Below are 6,086 nucleotides of genomic sequence, written 5' to 3'. Positions count from 1 at the left end.
ACCAGCACCCACGGGCTGAAGCAGGGCAGGATGGAGCCCTGGGAAGAGAGCTTTGGGGACATCTGTGGCTGGAGAGGACACAAAGGGCTCCAGGGGCAGAGCTCAGCAGCTCTGCACCAAACATCCAGCACCAGACCCAGCAAAGAGGCTGCAGGAGCCACACTGCAGGGGTCAGAGCAGATCTGTGCACAGCCAGCAGCTCCTCACACCATGGCACAGCACAGCACCCTCTCAGCTGCTCCTCAGCACCCCCCTGCTCACAGCAAACCTCCTCCTGCTCCTCTGCTGGCCCAGGGCTCTCCCTCCCTGCTGGCCCAGGGCTCTCCCTCCCTGCTGGCCCAGGGCTCTCCCTCCCTGCTGGCCCAGGGCTCTCCCTCCCTGCACCCTGCACTCAAACTCCAGTGCTAAGCCCCAGACACTGCTGGGCTCCTGTCACTGCCAGACTGGGAGCAGACCAAAGCCCAGGAGTGGGTGGCAGTGGCACTAACCCAAAGCCCACAGCCTTGGGCCTGCCTCAGGAAGGAGCTTGGCTGCACAGAGAGCCACAGGAGTCAGGGTCCCACCCCCCATGCTCTGAGCCCAGGCCCCCCCCAACAGTGCCCTCCCCCCAGGATCAGCTCATGGCTCACCTCCTGCTCCCTTTGCTGCCTGCAGCACAGCCTCCTGGTGCCATCCAGCTCCTGGTGCCCCCAGCTGCAGGGCACAAAGGCAGCTCTGCCCCCCCAGCTCCAGAGGCAAGATGGAGGTGGCCAGCAGAGGGCTATCAGGGAGCCAAACAGGAGCCAGCTGGCAGCCATCAGCCACAACGGCTCTCAGCTGTGGGAGCCTCCTCCCAGCCACACAGCTGGGGGCTCTTAGACTTGCTGGGCCCAGTGGGGGGCAGGCTGTGTGCTCCCTGGGTGCTGAGGTGCCAAGCTGGCAGTGCCCTGGCCAGGGAGGAGGTCACTGAGCAGCACAGAGGGCAGAGACCTACAGCTGCACACAGCAGGAGCTACCTAGCAGGGACAGGCTGAGTCACCAGGGCTGCACATCTGGGGGGACAGGGCAGGCAGAGGGGCAGAGCAGGGCCAGAGCAGGGCACAGGTGGCTCTTGTGTCTACTTCTTCTCCTGCTTCTGCTGCTGGTACCTCCTGAAGTGGCTCTGGATGGTCAGCGCTGCCTTCTCAGAAGGGTCACTGAAGAACTTGGCCTCGCTGCTGGCATCAGGGGTGGCACTGCCTGGGATGACACCAGAGCATCACAAGGAGCCCTGGGCAGGCTCCACTGGGCAGGGCAGGGCCCTGGCATCACCCCCAGCCTGCCCACAAAGCACCCCCAGGCAGGAGGCCTTCCCTCTGCTGTGGAGGTGAGAGGCTGGATGTGCAGAGAGTGGAACCACAGCTCCAGAGCTGAGAGGCTCAGAGTGCCCCCAGGGGCATCCTGCCCACCCCCTGCCCACAGCAGGGAGAGCTCCAGCCAGAGCAGGCTGCACAGGGACACAGCCAGGCTGAGCCTGAAGGGCTCCAGGGATGGAGCCTCAGCCACCTCCCTGGGCAGCCTGTGCCAGTGTCTCCCCAGCCTCCCTGTGCAGAGCTTCCTCCTGCTGCCCAACCTAACTCTGCCCTGCTGCAGCCTCAAAGCCTTGCTCCTGCTCCTGCCACCCCCAGCCCTGCTGAGCAGTCCCTCCCCAGCCTGCCTGCAGCTCCCTGCAGACCCTGAGCTGCAGCTCTGAGCTCTCCCTGCAGCCTTCTCCTGCCCAGGCTGAACCTCTTCAGCAGAGCTCTGCAGGGCAGGGGGAGCAGGGCCCTCAGCACCCAGGCTCCCTGCAGCACTAAGCCTTCTCTCTGCCCAGCTCTGCCCCCCAGAGCCCTCAGCCTCCCCCCTCCCATCCCCAGCCTGCTGCTCCCTTCCCCTCCCCACTCTCCAGGGGCTCAGCCCAGAGCTGGGCAGTGTGGGCACCCTCCCTGCCCACAGGGCAGCCAGGCCCCCAGGGGAGGTGCCCAGAGCAGCCAGGGCTGCTGCTCCATGGGGGGGGAAGGTCAGAGCCCAGCCCCAGGGCACTGCTTCAGCTGCTGGCTGCAGAGCCCTGCCCAGAATAGCAGAGCCCAAATCCTCTTTGCTGAGCTCTGGGCTCCAGCACAGGGGGCAGGGGGGAGCTGTGCCCAGGGCCAGAGGCGCTGCAGGAGGAGGAGACCGAGCAGGGCACAGGCTCTGCCGGGGCAGCCCCGGGGGGGGGGCACAGGGCCATGGCAGCCCCGGGGGGGGCAGAGGGCCATGCCAGTCCCGGGGGGGGGCACAGGGCCATGCCAGTCCCGGGGGGGGGGGGCACAGGGCCATGGCAGCCCCGGGGGTGGGGGCACAGGGCCATGGCAGCCCCGGGGGGGGCACAGGGCCATGCCAGCCCCGGGGGGGGGCACAGGGCCATGCCAGTCCCGGGGGGGGGGGGCACAGGGCCATGGCAGCCCCGGGGGGGGGGGCACAGGGCCATGGCAGCCCCGGGGGGGCACAGGGCCATGCCAGCCCCGGGGGGGGCGCACAGGGCCATGGCAGCCCCGGGGGGGGGGGCACAGGGCCATGGCAGCCCCGGGGGGGCACAGGGCCATGCCAGCCCCGGGGGGGGCGCACAGGGCCATGGCAGCCCCGGGGGTGGGGCACAGGGCCATGCCAGCCCCGGGGGGGGGGCACAGGGCCATGCCAGCCCCGGGGGGGGGGGCACAGGGCCATGGCAGCCCCGGGGGGGGGGGCACAGGGCCATGCCAGCCCCGGGGGGGGGGCACAGGGCCATGGCAGCCCCACACTCACCTGTCTCTCCCGGCAGGGAGTGGATGCTGCTGTGCCGGGAGCTGCGGCCCCTCTGGGAAGGCAGAGAACAGAAAGCCAGCAGAGTTGGTCAGAGCTTGGGCACAGGGGGCACCGAGAGCCCCTCCTGGGCCAGCTGGCAGCTGCCAACTGTCCCTCCCCTCAGCAGCCCTCCAGAGCCCTCAGGTCCCCTCTGCACTTGGGGCAAAGCCTCCAAGGAGAGGCAGGAGGGAGCTGTGCCCCCAGCCCAGCTCTGCCAGGGGTGCCCATGGGCACTGCCCAGCGCTGCACTGCAGAGCAGCAGGGACCCAGCCTGGGCTCAGCCCCTCAGCCCCAGTCCCTCCCGTGGAGCTGCAGCCCCTGGGGGGGCCAGGCCTGCCGGGGGGCTCTGTGCTGGGCACTGCCCCCTGGCACGCAGCCCTCACCTCGCTGTCCCGGCTGGTGCGGCGGCTCTGGGTCACACACTGGATCTGCCAGGGCAGGGGCTGGTACACCAGGTATGGCAGAGGCTCCTCTTGGAACAGGCTGCTGCCCAGCTGGCACCAAGAGGGTTGGCAGCAGGGGAGAGAAGAGAGCACCAGAGTGAGCTGCTCCTCGGTGCCCACCCCCGTGCCCACCCCCCGTGGCGGCTGTGCCAGCTGGGGGTGCTCAGCACAGCCTCCTGGCACCACAGCTGGGCAGCAGAGCTCAGGGGCAAGGCTGAGCCCACAGCTGCTGGCAGCAAAGGCCACACCGAGGCAAGCAGAGCCCTCTGCCTGCCCTCCCTGCCCCGAGGCCTTTCCTGTGCTCCCAGGCTGGGTCTGCACAGGCATGTGGGCAGCCCTGGCACTTGCTTCCTGCTGACCCCAGGTGTGCCCCCAAGGCAGCACCAGGGGCAGTTTGCTGGGGATGCAGAGACCTGCTGGGCACAGCCCTGGGCACCCAGGACCCAGGGCACCCCCAGCCCCCAGCCCAACCCATGCTCCCCATGGCTCACTCCCTGCTCCAGGTGCCCCCCACGCTGCCAGAAGGGGAGTGGGCAGCAGCCAATGCCCCCTGCTGCCAGGCTGGCCCAGACTCACCTGCCCAAAGGCTCTCACCACGAAGAACAGAGCTGTCATCAGGGTTGCCAGCATGGCTGGGCAGTGCCAGGGGGGGAGCAGCAGGCTCCCAGCAGGCAGGGAGTGGTGTGGTGTGTGTGCCCCTGGCAGGCAGGGACTGCTCTGTGTGTGCCCCTGGCAGGCAGGGACTGCTCTGTGGGTGTCTGTGTGCCCCTGGCAGGCAGGGACTGCTGTCTGTGTGCCCCTGGCAGGCAGGGACTGCTCTGTGTGTGCCCCTGGCAGGCAGGGACTGCTGTCTGTGTCTGTGTGTGCCCCTGGCAGGCAGGGACTGCTCTGTGGGTGTCTGTGTGCCCCTGGCAGGCAGGGGCCAAGCCCCTTAATGAGCTTAGTGCTGGGCAGCAGCCTGGCCCAGCCCCCTGCCTGTGCCCTGGCTCTAATCAGCCTGGCTGCAGCAGGGCTCCAGGAAAAGCAAATCCCTGCCCCCCAGGCAGCCTGCTGCCCATGCCAGGCTCCCCCTGCCAGCCTGCAGCGGGCACAGGGCTCTCTGCCAGGCACTGCTTCCCAGCAGCCCCTCACAGGCAGCCCTGCAGAGCCTCCAGCCCAGGCAGCCCACGGGCACTGCCCCAGCAGCAGGGGGGCCCCAGCACCAAGGTGCCCAGCAGCAGGGGGTGCCCCAGCAGCAGGGTGCCCAGCACCAGGGTGCCCAGCACCAGGGGTGCCCCAGCACCAGGGGTGCCCAGCACCAGGGGGTGCCCCAGCAGCAGGGGGTGCCCCAGGGCTGCAGGAGGCTCCACAGCCTCTCTGGGCAGCCTGCTGCAGGCCTCAGCAGCCTCACACCAAAGAAGTTCCTCCCCAGGCTCAAGGGGAAGCTGCTGGCTGCCAGCTGGTGCCTACTGCCCTTGCCCTGGCACTGGGCACCGCTGCTGCTGCTGCTGGGGGAGCAGTGCTGCCCTCGGTGCTGTGCCACTGGGGCTCAGCACCCAGCAGGCTGCCAGGGGTGGGAGAGGCTCCTCTGAGCCACAGCTGCCCCCAGCCAGGGGGCTGCAGGCAGAATCCCTCTGGCAGGAGCTGGGGAAGCAGCCTGGGCTCCATCCCTGCTTGCAGCAGGACTCTCACAGCCTCCCACCACCCCCGCAGGCAGCTGAGCCCTGCCCCCCCGGCCAGGGCCGCGGAGCATCGCCACAGCAGGGCCAGCAGGGGCACCCCCCCCGGGGCACTGCCTGCAGGGGCACCCCCCCGGGGCACTGCCTGCAGGGGCACCCCCCCCGGGGCACTGCCTGCAGGGCTGCTGGCAGCCAGCAGGAGGGAGAGCAGGGCCCTGAGGGGAGGCCCAGGCTGTCCTGGCCCAGAGGCTGGACAAAGACTGAGCCAAAGCAGCAGAACGAATCCTCCACAGACTCTCTCAGGAGCTTGCCAGAGAGCTTCATCAAAACTAGATCTGTGAGGTGGGAGCAGCCCCTGCCAGGCTCCCAGCACCCAGGCAGCAGCACAGGAGGCTCTGCTGCACCCTCTGCACAGCACCAGCCCTGCTGAGCTGAGCAGCACCCGGGGCAGAGCCAGCTGGCAGCAGCCTCCTGCAGCAGCCTCCAAGGAGCAGGGCTGGGGAGGGGAATCTCTTGCAGAGGGAGCTGAAAAGCAGGCAGGGCACAGGGCAAGGGGGCAGCATCAGGGGCTGAAAGGAGAGAGAGGGAACCCAACACCACCCTGCCCCCAGCCCCTCCTGGGCACCCTCTGCCCCCTCCCAGCATCCCAGGGGGGAGCTGATGCCCTCCCCCCAGCTGGGTACAAGCCAGGTCCCAGCAGCCAGGCCACAGGAGCCCTGCTCTGCCAGGGGCCCAGCAAGGGCAGGCTCCAGGCTGGGCACAGGGGGCTCCTGCCCAGCCCTGCTGTGAGCAAGGGGCCCCAGCTGCTGAGCAGGGCTCTGGTCCCTCCCCAGGGCGCAGCAGGACGCAGCTGGGGCTTGGGCTGCAGCTCCACACTAGGCTGAGCTCCTCCACAGCACCTGCACCAGCAGCAGTGCCCCAGCTGCCAGCCCTGCTCCCTGGCAGAGCCCCTGGAGGGCAGCAGGGAGGAGGAGAGCAGCTCCCTGTGGCAGAGCTGCTCCTGCCCAGTGCCTCTTGCTTCCACCCTGCCAGAGAGGAGCACTTCCTGCAGGCCAGGCTCTGCCCTGTGCCCCCTGCTGCCACCCAGGCCAGAGGCCTTGGCCCACCTGCAGTGGAGCATTTGCTGGGCACCAGCCTGGGCTCCTTCCCTGGCACAGCCTCAGCT

This window comes from Melanerpes formicivorus, unplaced genomic scaffold (genome assembly GCF_026170545.1).
Source record: "Melanerpes formicivorus ecotype bairdi unplaced genomic scaffold, bMelFor1.0.p_v2 SCAF_123, whole genome shotgun sequence".
NCBI lineage: Eukaryota > Metazoa > Chordata > Aves > Piciformes > Picidae > Melanerpes > Melanerpes formicivorus.
The sequence above is the reverse complement of the archived record's forward strand: the minus strand, read 5'-3'. Positions refer to the sequence as shown.